Below are 17,879 nucleotides of genomic sequence, written 5' to 3' on the forward strand. Positions count from 1 at the left end.
TGTGTGCGTCTATCTATGTCTGTCTGTGTGTGTCTGTGTGTCTATGTCTGTCTGTGTGTGTGCGTCTATCTATGTCTGTGTGTGTGTGTGTGTGTGTCTATGTCTGTCTGTGTGTGTGTCTATGTCTGTCTCTATCTCTGACTGTCACCACCTTTTTTTCTTTCTCCCTGTTTTTTCTCTACCCCGCCTGTTTCTGTGTGACTCTCTCTCTCCGACTCTCTTTCTCCCTCTCCCCCTTTCTTTCTCTCTATTATCTGTCTGTTTCTCTGTCTCAGCCCCTCCCTTTTTCTCTCCCCCACCCCTCTATTCTTTCTCTCTCTGTCTCTGTCTCTGTCTCTGTCTCTGTCTCTCTGTCTCTGTCTCTGTCTCTGTCTCTGTCTCTGTCTCTGTCTCTGTCTCTGTCTCTGTCTCTGTCTCTGTCTCTGTGTCTCTGTCTCCCGGTTCTTTCTTCTCTGGGATATTTTTGAATTTGGCGCAACTTTATTACTGGACCCCATTCCCGCCACGTGATTGGTCAGTGTTGCAACATCGCCAACTTACCCTGCCGTGTATTGGCTGCAGCTGGACCTGGAATGTAACACATTCCCTTCTCCTTCCTCTCTCCCCCCCTCCCCCCCCCTCCCCCCTCTCTCTCCCTCCCCCTCTCTCTCTGCCCCCCTCCCTTTCTCTGTCCTCTCCCTCTCCCCTCTCCCCCTCTCCCTCCCCCCCTCTCCCTCTCTCTCTGCCCCCTCCCTCTCTGCCCCCTCCCCCTCACTGTCCGCCCCCCCTCTCTGATCCTCCCCCCTCTGCCCCCTCCCTCTCCTCTCCCCCCCTCTCTCTCCTCCCTCTATCTCCTCCCCCCCTCCCTGTGTTCTCCCTCCCCTCTCCCTCCCCCCCGCCCCCCCCCCCCCCCCGTCCCCCCCCCCACACCCCACCCCCGCCCGCCCGCGCCCCCCTCCCCCCCCCCCCCCACTCCCTCTCTCCCCCCCTCTCCCTTTCCCTCTCCATCTCTCCCCCTCATTCCCACTCTCCCTCACCTCCTCCCCCTCCCTCTCCTAATCCCCGCCCTTCCTCTCCCCCTCTGCTCTCCCTCCCCCTCCCCTCACTCCCCCGCTCTCCACTCCCTCTCTCCTCCCTCTCTCCTCCCTCCTCACCTGTTTCAGGACATAAGACATTCCTGACTCTTGAAGATAGACGCAAACGCTGGAGTCTAAAGAAGGGTCTCAACCCAAAATGTCATACGAACAATAATAGTGCAAATATACAAAACCAATGCCCCCAAGTCTATGTAGTTCAGAGCTTATTTGGAGGTTGTGGTGTTTAATAGCCTGATGGCTGTGAGGAAGAAGCTGTTCCTGAACCTGGACGTTACAGTTTTCAGGCTCCTGTACCTTCTTCCCGATGGCAGGGGTGAGATGAGTGTGTGGTCAGGATGGTGTGAGTCTCTGACGATGTTGGCTGCGTTTTTGAGGCAGCGACTCCTGTAGATCCCTTTGACGGCGGGGAGGTCAGAGCCGGTGATGGACCGGGCAGTGTCCACCACTTTTTGCCGGCTCCTTCACTCCTGGGCATTCGAGTTTCTGAAGTGGGCAACCAGTTAGAGACAACGAGAGATGTGGGATAAGTGGCATTGTCAGACACCACTGTGGCCATGGTGTGTGCTGGGCGCCCTCTGGCTGGAACTATGTGGAATTTCAAGAAATTGCACAACCACAGAGTTGTGGACGCAGCCCAGACCATCACACACACACACAAAACCAACCTCCTTTCCATTGACTCCATCTACACCTCACGCTGCCTCGGCAAGGCCAGCAGCATCATCAAGGACCAGTCTCACCCCAGCCACTCCCTCTTCTCCCCTCTCCCATCAGGCAAGAAGTACAGAAGTGTGAAAACGCACGCCTCCAGATTCAGAGACAGTTTCTTCTCAGCTGTTATCAGGCAACTGAACCATCCCATCACCAACTAGTTCTGACCTCCCATCGACCTCATTGGAGACCCTCGGACTATCTTTACTAGACTTTATCTTGCACTACCCTGTATCTGTACACTGTGGATGGCTCGATTGTAATCATGTATTGCCTTTCCGCTGTCTTGATAGCACGCAATCAAAAAGCTTTACCCTGTACCTCAGTACCCGTGACAGTAAACTGAAAACATTGGAACTGAAACCAGGGCAGCACGGTGGCGCAGCGGTAGAGTCGCTGCCTTACAGCGAATGCAGCGCCGGAGACCTGTGTTCGATCCCGACTACGGGCGCTGTATGTACGGAGTTTGCACGTTCTCCCCATGACCTACGCGGGTTTTCTCCGAGATCTTCGGTTTCCTCCCACACTCCAAAGTCGTACAGGTTTGTAGGGTCATTAGCTTGGTAAATGTACAAATTGTCCCTAGTGGGTGCAGGATGGTGTTAATGTGCGGGGATCGCTGGTCGGCGCGGACCCGGTGGGCCGAAGGGCCTGTTTCTGCGCTGTATCTCTAAACTAAACTAAACTAAACTAAACTAAACACTGCCCCAGCTGAAAGCACTTGCATGGGAACAAGTCCTTGCCCACATCCTCAGTGAGACCTATGCCAACCTCACTCAGATACCTTTCTGCAGAGAGACACAAAATGCCGGAGTAACCCAGCGGGACATGCAGCATCTCTGGAGAGAAGGAATGGGTGACGTTTCGGGTCGAGACCCTTCTTCACCCATTCACCCGAAACATGTAAACCAGCATCCGCAGTTCCTTCCTGTACCTTTCTGCAGACAGACTTTAACAATTTTTAAAGCAGATTTTATCTGACCACCTCCCCCCCCCCCCCCCCCCCCCCCCCCCCCCCCCTCTCTGACTCGCTTCAAAGTTTCCTGCACTTTAAGTCACAAGGTCATAAGGAATAGAAGTAGAATTAGGCCATTCAGCCCATCAAGTCTACTCCACCATTCAATCATGGCTGATCTATCTCTCCCTCCTAACCTCATTCTCCTGCCTTCTCCCCATCACCACTGACACCTTTAAAGTTTAGGCCTGGGGCAAACAAATTGCTTTTATACATAATTAAATGAATACATTTGAATTTCCAAAGATGTTTCGAAGCTGGAAAAAATATTTGAAGATTGCTGAAAGTTTGAGGAGTCTGAGTAAGAATCTGATTGCACCTATGACAATCACTGTTTGAAAAATTCTATTCCGTTTGGAAATTAATCCTTGTTTCCAACTTTGCTGAACTATAGTCTGTACTCTGGTAATGTTCTCTTTGCTCTAACTGTTGTATTTGTGATTGTGTACATGAACAGTATCATCTAACTTAGCCGGATCTCACGCAAACAAAGGCTTTCACTGTGTCTCGGCCCACGTGACGTTAATAAACCGATCCCAACACATTTCTACAGTTCCAGCAGAGAATGAGAGATTCTGTTCTGAATAACGGCTGCAAACATGAAACCTACAATTGCTGTTTCCTTTCACTGATCATGTTTGAAAATTGATAGGAAGGAAATGCAGACGCTGGCTATTTACCAAGTGCTGGAGTAACTCAGCGGGTCAGGTAGCACCTCTAGAGAAAATTAATAGTGTCAGGACCCTTCTTCAGATTAGTCTCGACCCGAAACGTCACCTACCCCTTTATTCCAGAGATGCTGCCTGACCCACCGAGTTACTCCAGCACTTTGCGTCCAAGTTTGAAATCTCTTTGTATTGAATCTTCCCGTGGTTTTAAATCAGTGATGGAATTCTGGATAAATGGTCCCAGTGTGTGGGGCGAGTCCAGAACCAGGGGCCACAGTCTTAGAATAAAGGGAATCGCTGGCTCGAAGGGCTGAATGGCCTCCTCCTGCACCTATTTTCTATGTTTCTATGTTAATACATAAATGGGGTGGCATGGTGGCGCAGCGGTAGAGTCGCTGCCTCACAGCGCCAGAGACCCGATGTTTGACCCAGGGTGCTGTCTGTACAGAGGTTTTACATTCTCCCCGTGACCGTGTGGGTTTTCTCCGGGTGCTCCGGTTTCCGCCCACACTCCAAGGGCGTACAGGTTTGTAGGTTAATTGGCTCAGTAAAAGTTGTCCCTAGTGCGTAGGATAGTGCTTGTGTATGGGGGGGGTTGGGCGTGGATCGATGGTCGGCATTGACCCGGTGGATCGAAGGGCCAATATCTCCAAAGTCTAAAGTACATTCATCACAAAAGTAATGAAACTGAGACGTGAATAATTCTGCAAGTATTCTCCGTTCATTTGCATTTGTTGATGGACTTTATAAATTGACCTATGGACAAGATGTAGAGAACAGTGGTTTAGTTTTTAGTTTAGAGGTACAGCGCGGAAACAGGCCCTTCGGCCCACCGTGTCTGTGCTGACCAGTGATCCCCGCACACTGTCAAGCCAAGTTGTCACTTTTATTTACACAGCACATTTAAAAAACAACTCTCGTTGACCAAAGTGCTTTACATTGGTGGATGTACTAACGTTATACAACATTGGTTCATAGATTAAGTACATACATAGTTACATACATGTAGCCCTCCCTCAGAGGACGTCAAGAAAAGCTTGAGAGTAAAGATGAGTTTTACGCCTCGACTTGAAGGAGTCGATGGAGGGGGCAGTTCTGATGGGAAGGGGGATGCTGTTCCACAGTCTAGTGGCTGCAACCACAAAGGCGGGGTCGCCCCTGAGCTTATGCCTAGACCGCGGGATGTTCAGTAACGCCAAGTCGGCCGATCTGAGGGACTTGGAGGTGGCCTGAAGGGCCTGTCCCACTTGGCGACTGCCGGCTTCATTGACTGACGTAACAGGTCACTGAAAAATGTCGCGGCGTGACGCTATATTGATGCGCGGCGTTTCCTCAAGCGTTGCAACGTTTTATTTGTCGCCCATGCAGTCGCCAAAAAAAAAAATCGGCAAGTGGGACAGGCTCTTAACTCTATCCTGCACACACTGGGGACAATGTACACTTGGACCAAAGCCAATTAACCTACAAAACTGTACGTTTTTGGAGTGTTGGAGGAAACCGGAGCACGAGGAGAAAACCCACGCAGGCCACAGGGAGAACGCACAAACTCCATACAGACAGCACCCGTAGTCAGGATCGAACCCGGGTCTCTGGTGCGATGAGGCAGCAACTCCACCGCGCCCCCCCCCCCCCCCTCACACTTGTTAAAAGGACGAAACCTGTTTTCTTGAAGGCAGCCTTTTATCGATGTAATGATGTAACACGTAATTAAAATGACAAAGAATGAGGAAGGGGGTCAAAGGTCACTAATCCACTCATATAATAGAACGTACGAAGGTTGCCTTTAAGATTGGTCTTGCATTTCCTCCTGTCTTTCCAAACAGGCTGTTAACAGGCGGTATCCTGTTATACATTTACCGGGCATGGAGACAAGAGTTGATCGCAGCGTTGACCCAAACACAAGGTAATATACGTTAAGCAGAAGTTACCGCGTTGTGAAATAACCTGACTGCCAGGCATTTTTAATTTGTTTAGTTCAGTTTAGAGATACAGCGCGGAAAACAGGCCCTTCGGCCCACCGGGTCCGCGCCGGCCAGCGATCCCCGCAAATTAGCACGATCCGACACCCACTGGGGACAATTTTTTACAATTACACCAACGCCAATTAACCTACAAAACCTGTACGTCTTTGGAGTGTGGGAGGAAACCGGAGCACCCGGAGAAAACCCACGCAGGTCACGGGGAGAACGTGCAAACTCCGTACAGATCGCACCCACAGTCGGGATCGAACCCGGTGTTGCATTCGCTGTAATGCAGCAACTCTACCGCTGCGCCACCATACTGTAACATCCTGAAATATTCTCCAGCGAAAATTATTAAACATATTTGATGCTCTCAAATATGCGACTGTTGCCATCAGCTGCTCCGCACAACAATGTTTACTGGAGTCATGTTTGAAGCATCATACGGCAATGACAAGGTACAATCGACCATAAACTAACGAGTCAGCAAAAATGAGCACAGAAGTGGCCTATTGAATTGTATGTGGGAGCAATGCAACCTCCCTTCCATTGACTCCATCTACACCTCACCATAGAGGCAGGAAACATGTTCCAGATGTTGGGGGAGTCCAGAACCAGGGGCCACACAGTTTAAGGATAAAGGGTAAGCCATTTAGAACGGAGACGAGGAAACTCGTTTTCTCACAGAGAGTTGTGAGTCTGTGGAATTCTCTGCCTCAGAGGGTGGTGGAGGCAGGTTCTCTGGATACTTTCAAGAGAGAGCTCTTAAAGATAGCGGAGTCAGGGGACTATGGGGAGAAGGCAGGAATGGGGTACTGATTGGGGATGATCAGCCGTGATCTCATGTAATGCCGGTGCTGGCTCGAAGGGCCGAATGGCCTACTCCTGCACATTTTCTATTGTCTACTGTCTATTGACAAGTGCAACTGTGGAGAGGTGCAGACAATGGCCCACCTTGCGGCAGGGAGACACGGCATTACGGACGGTCTCCGCAGAGGCACAGAAGTGGCGCTGGCCGTGGCAAAGCGATGGCCGAACGTCGTCTGACACACGAGCGAACAACCGCGCCACTGGTACATGGATAGGACGGGATTGGAGGGGGGAGGGGGGGGCGGGGGGAATGTGGACCAAAGGCGAGCAGGTGGGACTAGTGTACTGCCCGACTTTGACAAAAGGGAGCAACTGACAGAGAGGTGTTTTCTTGTAAATGAGAAAAAAACGTGTTTTTCTTTCAGCGCTCTGTGGTGGAATTTCTTACTTCTCTGGTATAAATATTTTCAAATTGTACTCAGAGAAGGACCTTATTTTGTTCACCATTGTGTAGACCAGTGGTTCCCAACCTTGTTTTGGCCATGCCCCACCTAATCACCTCTAAAATCCTGATGCCCCCCCCCATGTGGTGATATATAATTCTTATCATTTAAAAAGTGAACTCCGTTTCAGCTGAAGAAGCTTAAAACGCCAATACCTTGGTTTAAACAAACTTCAAAAGAACATGGCATCCATGAAAAAGAAAAATGAAATAAACAAAACAGTTAAAGTTCTGAGCAAGAAATTACTAAAAAATTGTAAAAAAAACGAAAAAAACATTAGATGGTATTAAAATAATAATAATGATAAATATGATAATAAAAGAGTATTCAAAGGTAATAAAGAGAGAGAAAATTTCTATATTAGAATATTGAAATATTTGTGGATTTTCTCATACGAAAAATCAAAAATTTGGACCCAGACCTCCTCAGTCGCGCTCAATTGCCCCCCCTTAAAAATCAAATTGCCCCCCTGTGGGGCGGATGCCCCACGTTGGGAACCACTGGTGTAGAGCATATCTCAAATATCCTAAAACAAGCAATAACGCAATATTGACAAAATTGTCAGTTGCTTCCTTTTGTAAAATTAGGGCAGTGTAGATGGGACATGTTGGCCAGTGTGTGGACAAGTTGGGTCCAAGGGCCTGTTTCTACCCTGTACCACTGTATAACTCAGTGCCATGTATTTGCTACACACCGACTCATTTATTTTATCTCCACCCAGATCTACAGCTGAGAGGATGGCAAAGCTGAGGATCCTGTTGGATAGGGTAAGAAAGGTCATGTGATAGGAGCAGAATTTGGCCATTCGGCCCATCAAGTCCACTTCGCCATTCAATCACGGCTGATCTATCTCTCCCTCCTAACCCCATTCTCCTGGCTTCTCCCCATAACCTCTGACACTCGTACTAATCAAGAATCTATCTATATCTGCCTTACAATATATCCATTGACTTGGCCTCCACAGCCTTTTGTGACAAAGAATTCCACAGATTCACCACCCTCTGACTAAAGAAATTCCTCCTCATCTCCTTCCTAAAATAACGTCCTTTAATGCTGAGGCTGTGACTTCTATGAGTCCTAGACTCTCCCACTAGTGGAAACATCCTCTCCACATCCACTCTATCCAAGCCTTTCACTATTCTGTACGTTTCAATGAGGCCCCCCCTCATTCTTCTAAACTCCAGTGAATACGGGCCCATTGCCGTCACATGCTGTTTTAGTGCCTTCTTATCAGACAGCAGGGGTACCCACAACATGCAGAAAAAAGACACAAAGTGCTGGAGTAACTCAGCAGGACAGGCAGCATCTCTGGAGAAAAGAAATCTGTGATGGTTTGGGTCGAGTCCCGTCTACTGAAGTCTCAAGAAGGATCTCGACCCGAAACCATCACCTATTCCTTTTCTCCAGAGATGCTGCCCGACTCGCTAAGTTACTCCAGCACTTTGTGTCTTCCTTTTTTGTGAACCAGCATCTGCAGTTCCTTGTTTTTAACGGAAAACATGCCACTGTGGAATTCTCTGCCTCAGCGGGCGGTGGAGGCGGGTTCTCAAGAGAGAGCTAGATAGGGCTCTTAAAAATAGCGGAGTCAGGGGATACGGGGAGAAGGCAGGAACGGGGTACTGATTGGGGATGATCAGCCATGATCACATTGAATGGCAGTGCTGGCTTGAAGGGCCGAATGGCCTACTGCTGCACCTATTGTCTATTGTCTATTGCCACTGGTTGCACTGTAACGTCTGAATTATGCTTGTTTATGCAATACTATTGCAGAAAAGTCTCCAGAGAAACACAATGAACGGTGGATTGTCACAGTGCGGGTTAATCCTGTGACAGCGTGGGTTTCCTCCGGGTGCCCCGGTTTCCTCCCACATCCAAAAGATTCTGTTCTGTGTGTTGTCAAAGATCAAATGGCAATCGTAAAACAATGAAGGGTCGAATGGGTAACAGGACATTTGCTCGTCCGTAATGGGGTGGAACTGGGCTGTGTTACTCTGCCGTGTCTTCAGAGATGCACGGCTTATAATTGTAGTAAGAGACCTTTTTTCGGCGACTGCTGGCATCATTGACGGACGTATCTGGTCACCGGCAAATTTGAGGCGTGATGCGGCGTGACGATGTATCGACGCGCGGCGTTTCCTCAAGTGTCGCAACATTTTTTTTGTCGCCGCTGGATTTTGAAATGTTCAAAATCGTTTGGCGACACCGATATGACGCCAGCAGTCGCCGAGAAAATCGCCAAGTGGGACAGGCCCTTAAGATCATCCAGAAGAAGCAGAAGTGCTAAAGTGCCTGTTACTGTAAACAATAATAATAATATATTTTATTGTTATTGCACATAAGCGCCAACGAGATTTGGTATGCAGCTTCCATCCGATGTCATGACTTGAATAACTAATAAAATTTAGATTTAGATATTCCGAGAACATGGATTGTAAAAAGAACAGTAAAAGTCAAAACAGTTCAACAGACTAAAGTGCAGATGTGTCTGTGTGACGTGACCATCCGAGGGAGACAGTCCGTGGGGGGTAGGGGCCACTCAGCAGGGCCGGTTCAGAGCCGCTATAGCTCTGGGAATGAAGCTGTCCCTGAGTCTGGAGGTTCGGGCGTAGAAGGCCTTGTAACGTCTGCCGGAGGGAAGTAGTTCGAACAGTCCATTACAAGGGTGTGAGGTGTCTTTATGGATGCTGACGGCCCTCCTGAGACATCAAAGGACAATTCTGTATCTAAGGAGTAGATGAATCTTTGCTGTTCTTAAATAAAGTCTTGATAAACTTCTCTTTAACGTGAGTGCAGGAGGATAAGGGGTGATCTTATAGAGATGTACAAGATCGTGAGAGGAATAGATTGGGTAGATGCACAATTCTTTTGCCCGGAGTAGGGGAATCGAGGACCAGAGAACATAGGTTCAAGGTGAAACTTTAATAGGAATCTGAGGGGTAACTTTTTCACACAAAGGGTGGTGGGTGTATGGAACGAGCTGCCAGAGCAGGTCGTTGAGGCTGGGACTATCCCATCATTTAAGAAATAATTAGACAGGTACATGGGTAGGACAGGTTTGGAGGGATATGGACCAAATGCAGGCAAGTGGGACTAGTGCGGCTGGGACATGTTGGCCAGTATGGGCGAGTTGGGCCGAAGGGCCTGTTTCCACACTGTATCACCCTATGACTCTGGGTTACTCCAGCTTTTTGTGTCAGTGTAAACCAGCATCTGAGGCTCCTTCCGACGTGGAATTGTTGATGGATCCTCCTTGTGTCTTGAAAATAGATTCCATGCAAGAAGAAGGCGCATTGGTATCCGGATGGACTTCAGAACGGAACAGGGAAGACCGTTACTCAGTCCTCCACTCAGGAGCAGTGTCTTGCGTTTAAGAACAATGAAACTCTGGAGGTACGAACTGGCTGCTTGACAGTGGAGGTTGATACACAAGTGTTAGTGCCAGTCGAAGGAATAAAGACCGACAAAGTTGCTGAAGAAACTCAGCGGGTAGGGCAGCATCTATGGGGCGAAGGAAATAGGCAACGTCGCCTAGTCCCTTTGCTCCATAGATGCTGCTGCACCCGCTGAGTTTCTCCAGCAATTTTGTCTACCTTCGATTTTCCAGCATCTGCAGTTCCTTCTTGAACGAAAGAATATAGACGGAGACTGCTTTCGAAATGGGGAGAGGGTTCGGAAATCGGAGGTGCAAAGGGACTTAGGAGTGCTGGTGCATGATTTCCAAAAGGATAAACCTGTCTGAAGAAGGGTCTCGACTCGAAACGTCACCCATTCCTTCTCACCCAGAGATGCTGCCTGTCCCGCTGAGTTACTCCAGCATGTTGTGCCTATCTTCAGCTTTACACCAGCATCCGCCGTTCCTTTAAAGAGTTCCCACGGTAGACTCACGATACTCCAAGGTAAACGCACGGGCCACCACGTTCTTACAACGAGTTAAAATGTTTCAATTCTTAACCACGAGAGTAAATTTGCCTCGTGGAAAACTTTCAACATTTGATTTTTTTCCAAGAGTTGACAAGTTTCACGGGTACCTGCCGTTAGCGCCAAGAGTCTCTAAGTTGCGTCCACGAGTTCCGTACGTTAATCGTACGGTATTACCACTCGGGGTACCTCTTGTGTCAGCTCGCAACGTGAGACTCAGCTTTAAGGGAGGCAAATGCAATGCCGGCATTCATTATCGAGGGGACTAGAATATACAAGCACGGATGCAATGCTGAGTCTTAAAGATAAGCAATGTGGATGGCGAGCTGTGGAAAATGCTGGAGTAACTCAACGGGGCGGGCAGCATCTCTGGAGGGAAGGAATGGGCGACGTTTCGGGCCGAGACCCTTCCTCAGGCAGACTGGTGGAGAACCGTGGGCCAGGGAGGAGGGAGGGAAGCTGTTTGACCAGTGCTGCAGTTACATAGAAACATAGAAACATGTAAAATAGGTGCAAGAGGAGGCCATTCGGCCCTTCGAGCCAACACCGCCATTCATTGTGATCATGGCTGATCGTCCCCTATCAATAACCCGTGCCTGCCTTCTCCCCATATCCCTTGACTCCACTAGCCCCTAGAGCTCTATCTAACTCTCTCTTAAATCCATCCAGTGACTTGGCCTCCACTGCTTTCTGTGGCAGGGAATTCCATAAATTCACAACTCTCTGGGTGAAAAAGTTTTTTCTCACCTCAGTCTTAAATGACCTCCCCTTTTTTCTAAGACTGTGTGTGGCCCCTGATTCTGGACTCGCCCAACATTGGGAACATTTTTCCTGCATCTAGCTTGTCCAGCTCTTTCTCCACAATGTTTGTCTTGAGATCACGCCTTCCCCAGCCAAGAATGGACCTACCAGGCACAGCCCTGCCTGACCGAGGTCATTTGTGGCTGGCCCTGCTTAGTCCGAGTCTTTCCTCGCCTCCAGCTCTTCAACCCCCCCCCCCCCTCTACTCTACGTCTGAAGAGGGGTCCCGACCCTAAATGTAACTTGAACTTGAACTTGACCCGAAACATCACCCATCCCTTTTCCGCAGAGATGCAGCCTGTCCCGCTGAGTCACTCCACCACTTTGTGCCTCTGTTTCTTATAGACTGCTCTATCTGTGCAAAACTAACCCACAAAGTTACCTCAAAATTATTCAGGATAAACGGCACATTTTCAATAGTCTTTCTAAACTGACTACGCAGTGGTTGAAGAATTAATGTCTTTTAAATTACAATTTACTTTTTTCTTGTTTGTTGAGGATAAAAACCGTCCAAATATATTTAATTTCTACTTTATTCACTGTTGACAAGTTCATGTTCATGAGTGATGGGAGCAGAATGAGGCCATTCGGCCCATCAAGTCGACTCCATCATTCAATCATGGCTGATCTAACTCTTCCCTTCGACCCCATTCTCCTGCCTTCTCCCCATAACCCAACACCCGTACTAATCAAGAATCTATCTCTGCCTTAGAAATATCCATTGATGGCCTCCACAGCCTTCTGTGGCAGTGAATTCCACAGATGACTAAGGAAATTCATCCTCATCTCCATCCTAGAGGGATGTCCTTTTACAAATGTTTAGGAAGGAACTGCAGAACTATCATCTGTAGATAGGCACAAAATGCTGGAGTAACTCAGCGGGACAGGCAGCATCTCTGGAGAGAATCAAAGGGTGACGTTTCGGGTCGAGACCCTTCCTCAGACTGAGAGTCAGGGGAGAGGGAAACGAGAGATAAGGAAGGGTAAGGTGTGAAAACGAGTGATCAATGGGGATGAGGGTCAAGGAAAATGTAGCATAGATCACTGTTAGCTCGGGGAAGGTGAAGGTGATAGCTAGGATGGGGAGGGACGGAGAGAGAGGGAAAGCAAGGGCTACCTGCTGTTAGAGGACAATATTCATACCGCTGGGTTTTAAGCTGCCCAAGTAAATATTATACAACGAGGATGTTCTGAGCACAATCTGTATGGAGTCTTTGTGTCTGTGTTTTTACCCTTCAATTCAGCAGCTGTACACCTTTAAGTTCCACACTCTTTGATGCATATACCATTCGGAATTAAATAGCCAGGAGCAAAATCTCTTAACATATAAATAGCAAAATTTAAAACATATTCTTTGTATGCTCTGTTGATAATAGAAATGAGAAAGGCCTTTAATTTTAATATTCCAGATATGACCTACTGCTGTGAAGATGGGAATTTCGACACCACTTATTCCGAAATATCTTGCATTAGCACAACGTAATAAGAATATGGGTTTTTTTTAACTCCCTTTATTTAACGGCAGGTTACATAGTGGGAGACAGCAAAATTGGCAGTTGTGCTGATCATCCAGAATGCCTCAAATTAAGTGGCGCAGCGGTAGAGTTGCTGCCTCACAGCGCCAGAGACCCGGGTTCAATCCTGACCACGGGCGCTGTCTGTACGGATTTTGTTCGTTCTCCCTGTGACCTGCGTGGGTTTTCTCCGGGTGATCCGTTTTCCTCCTTAATCCCAAAGACGTGCAGGTTTGCAGGTTAATTGGCTTCTGTAAAATTGTACATTGTCCCCAGACAGTGTTAATATACGGTGATTGCTGGCTGGCACGGACTCGGTGGGCCGAAAGGCCTGTTTCCGCGCTGTGTTGCTGAACTAAGCTTTAAACCAGCTTCAAAATTACCATTTGATTTACCTTCATCTGCAATATGTCCACATTTCCATTTCATCGTCCAAAATATCGGCGATGCCACACTTAAGAATATTGTGTTCAGCTCTGGGCACCATGTTACGGGAAAGTTTTGTCAAGCTCGAAATGGTGCAGAGACGATTTACGAGGATGTTGCCAGGACTCATTAACGTCATAAGGAATAGGAATAAAATTAGGCTATTTGGTCCATCATGTCCACTATGATAGTCGCCGACAGTTGCCTAGAAAATCGCCAAGTGGGACAGGCCCGTAAGTAACTAACATGAAGAAGTCAGTATTGTCTTCGGAGTGAATGTCATAGAATGAAGCTTTTCATTCCAAACATGGAACCCTGCCAATAACTCAAGCACATTGGAATGCTGCCTTAGAAAAGTTCCATGCACATTAATGAAAAGAGACACAGATGTCTTTGATATCACGGTTAAGGAAGGCTGATATAATTCATTCAACCACAGCTGAGTAAGCAAAGGTTATCAAGTGTTAGGTGAGCTGTGGTCGAGGTTGATCCGAAAAATAATTCAGGTCCAATCAAGTCTAGTTTATTGTCATATGAACAAGGTACAGAGAGGTTTAGTTTAGTGTGTGTAGGATAGTGTTAATGTGCGGGGATCGCTGGTCGGCATGGACTTGGTGGGCCGAAGGGCCTGTTTCCGCTCTGTATCTCTAAAAGGTACTTCCTTTTATTCTGACACTGTGCCCTCTGATCCGAGACTAGTGGAAACATCCTCTCCACATCCGCTCTGTCCAAGCCCTTCATTATTCGGTAAGTTTCAATGGGGTACCCCCTCATCCTTCTAAACTCCAGCGAGTAGAGGCCCAGTGCCGACAAACGCCCAGGAAACATTATTATTTAATAGGATGCTCCATTGAAGGGAATGGGTCGTGCTTCTGATAACATGAGCATGTTTTGGCTTGAGCTTCTCCATGGGGAAGGGTGGGGTGCCTCAACTGCCTCCTTGACCTTGGACACATTCTCTGGGTGGGTCCGTTTTGGACGTGTCCCATTGTGCTGAGGAGGCCGATGGCCCTGGTCCCAGAAATACTTCAGAGAAGGGAGGAGCCACAGTTCAAGGAGATTGAAGCTGTAGTTAAATGAAGAAGCTGCTCCTGAACCTGGACCTTACAGTTTTCCTGCTCCAGCACCTTCTTCCTCAATGGGAGGAGTGACATGAGTGCTTGGCCGGGATGGTGTGGGTTTAGTTTAGTTTAGTTTAGAGGTACAGCGTGGAAACAGGCCCTTCGGCCCACCGGGTCCGCGCCGACCAGCGATCACCCGAATACTAACACTATCCTACACACGCTAGGGACAATTTACATTTACACCAAGCCAATTAACCTAGAAACCTGGCGGAAACAGGCCCTTCGGCCCACCGAGTCCGCACCGACCAGCGATCCCCGCACACTAACTCTAACCTACACACACTAGGGACAATTTGCACATGCACCAAGCCGGTCTACCTACAAACCTGCACGTCTTTGGAGTGTGGGAGGAAACCGAAGATCCCGGAGAAAACCCATGTGGTCACGGCGAGAACGGACAAACTCCGTACAGACAGCACCCGTAGTCGGGATCGAACCCCGGGTCTCCGGTGCTGCAAGCGCTGGAAGGCAGCAACTCTACCGCTGCGCCACCGTGGCCGCCCTTATTGTTCATGAATTGAATGCTATTTGACTTCTTTCATTCCAGACTACACAGCGGTGGGGCCATCCTCTTTCCCCAGCAGGAGGCTTCTCCCAACATGTCATACGCTATGAACTCCCCATTGATCTTTGGGTCCTCAGGGGTAGGTCGATCGATGATCAGTCATTAAGCTTATTGTTTCGTTTTGTTGAAAGCTTCAAGCGGGGCACAGCTCACGGTGAGAGGGGCAAAGTTTTAAAGCGATGTGTTGGACAAGGGGCGTCACGGAGGCCCAGCGCTAGAGTTGCTGCCTTACAGCGCTTGCAGCACCGAAGAACATACAAACTCTGTACAAAACAAGCACCCGTAGTCAGGATTGACCCCGAGTCTCTGGCGCTGTAAGGCAGCAACTCTATCACTGCGCTAATACTGTTTTGCGATACTATTCTGATTAATTGACCTGCCATTTAGTGCTTTGTTTTGCAGGCATGTCACCAACGCAGTATCTGAGCACCTACTGCAGGTGTGATGATGGTTTAAGTCTGTTGTATAAAACAGCCTTCGATCAACAGGACAAGGATAAGGATAAATATGTTAACTTGAAGGTAGGATGCATGTGCAGCAGAATTTATCAACATATCGGAATGAGTAAAACAAATAGCAAGTAGGCGGGCAGTACATAATCATAGTTGCTGCCTCCTTAATTCATGAGAGGAATAGATTGGGTAGACACACAGAGTCAGGGATGTAAGGCTGTGGCTCCACAAGGCGCTGGTTAGGCCACATTTGGAGTATTGTGAGCAGTTTTGGGCTCCATATCTGAGGAAGGATGTGCTGGCTCTGGAGAGGGTCCAGAGGAGGTTTACGAGAATGATATCAGGAATGAGTGGGTTAACATATGATGAGCGTTTGACGGCACTGGGCCTGTACTCGCTGGAGTTTAGAAGAATGAGGAGGAACCTCATTGAAACTTACCGAATAATGAAAGGCGTGGGCAGAGTGGATGTGGAGAGTGGTTGTTTCTACTAGGGGGAGAGTCTAGGATCAGAGGGGACAGCCTCCAAACGTTCCTCTAAGAAAGAGATGAGGAGGAATTTCTTTAGTCAGAGGGTGGTGAATCTGTGGAATTCATTGCCACAGAAGGCTGTGGAGGCCAAGTCAATGGATATTTTTAAGGCAGAGATAGATAGATTCTTGATTAGTACGGTTGCCAGGGGTTAATAGGGGAGAAGGCAGGAGAATGGGGTTGAGAGGGAAAGATAGATCAACCATGATTGAATTGTGAGCAGACTTAATGGGCCGAATGGCCTTATTCTGCTCCTATTACTTATGAACTTGTGAACCTATAAATTAGGTTAGTGGATAATCATCGCATTCGGTTTGTTACCTAATTATGTTTCCATTCTCTAGTCAAGACCTTGTTTTGCTGTTAGTCATGTTTCCGTGTAATCTTGTCCCCTGAGAATGTAAAAGTCCTGTCCCACTGTACGAGTTCATTCAAGAGTTCTCCCGAGTTTGCCCTGATTCGAACTCGGAGAAATTACGGCAATGGCCGCTCGCAGGTACTCGGGGCTCTCATGGATATTTTTTCAACATGTTGGAAAATCTTCACGAGTCTTCCCGAGCTTACCGCGTTTCCCGAGGACCTGCCGTTAGCGTTACGATCCGCTAAGAGACGTCCCCGAGCTCCGACGTACCCGCTACATTCATTCTCCATGCTTACCACGAGTTTGATTTTTTTTTAAACTCGGGAGAGCTCTTGGAATGAACTTGTACAGTGGCATAGGGCTCAGGAGCTCAGCTTTGACTAGTCCCCTGGTGCTCACCAGTTTTAATAAATAAATCGCCCGTGACTTCGAACACCAACTCCACATGACTTTTCCACTTTGCTCAGACTCCCCTTCTCCAGTCAATCTAATTTTATATGAAATTTATTTCTTAGGAAATGGAACATGCATTATTGCTCATCTACAGGTTAAATGAAATACACACTGAAAGGTTGTACAACTTGATGAAAGTCAATGAAGATTTCAAAGTGGACCTGAAATTATTCATAGCTCTTGCGGGTCTGATGTCCAGAATCCTATTCAAAGAGCCAACGCAAGTATAAAGTCCCATTAGAATTCTCTGGAGTTTAGAAGGATGAGAGTGGTTCTCATTGAAACATATAAGATTATTAAGGGCTTGGACACGCTAGAGGCAGGAAACATGTTCCCGATGTTGGGGGAATCCAGAACCAGGGGCCACAGTTTAAGAATAAGGAGTAAGCCATTTAGAACGGAGACGAGGAAACACTTTTACGCACAGAGAGTGGTGAGTCTGTGGAATTCTCTGCCTCAGAGGGCGGTGGAGGCCGGTTCTCTGGATGCTTTCAAGAGAGAGCTAGATAGGGCTCTTAAAAATAGCAGTCAGGGGATATGGGGGAGAAGGCAGGAACGGGGTACTGATTGGGAATGATCAGCCATGATCACATTGAATGACGGTGCTGGCTCGTAAGGCCAAATGGCCTACTCCTGCACCTATTGTCTATTATCTATTGTCTATTGTCATTGCTATCCGGGCGGCATGGTGGCGCAGCGGTAGAGTTACTGCCTCACAGCGTCAGAGACCCGGGTTCGATCCCGACCACTGCCGCTGTCTGTACGGGAGTTTGTACGTTCTCCTCGTGACCAGCGTTGGTTTTCTCCGGGATCGGTGAAAGTGTAAACTTGTTCCCAGTGTGTGGGATAGCATTAGTGTGTGGGGGTCACTGGTCGGTGCTGGCTCGATGGGCCGATGGGCCTGTTTCACGCTGTATCTCTAAATTAAACTACTCAATACTTCTTAGACTGGTCCACCGAAACAACATTAATAGTTTTCACAAGAGTGAAT

The 17,879-nt window shown here is 48.1% G+C and overlaps 1 long non-coding RNA gene across 1 annotated transcript; it reads left to right on the plus strand.

Annotated features, from left to right (window-relative positions):
- Nucleotides 1-9,523: 9,523 nt before the first annotated feature.
- LOC129710480 (uncharacterized) lies at nucleotides 9,524-17,856 on the plus strand. The gene is made up of 4 exons (XR_008725683.1): nucleotides 9,524-10,134; nucleotides 15,075-15,171; nucleotides 15,495-15,613; nucleotides 16,951-17,856. It is a non-coding gene; the product is annotated as an uncharacterized LOC129710480 (long non-coding RNA).
- The last annotated feature ends 23 nt before the right edge of the window (nucleotides 17,857-17,879 follow it).

This window comes from Leucoraja erinacea, chromosome 28, assembly GCF_028641065.1.
Source record: "Leucoraja erinacea ecotype New England chromosome 28, Leri_hhj_1, whole genome shotgun sequence".
Lineage (NCBI taxonomy): Eukaryota > Metazoa > Chordata > Chondrichthyes > Rajiformes > Rajidae > Leucoraja > Leucoraja erinaceus.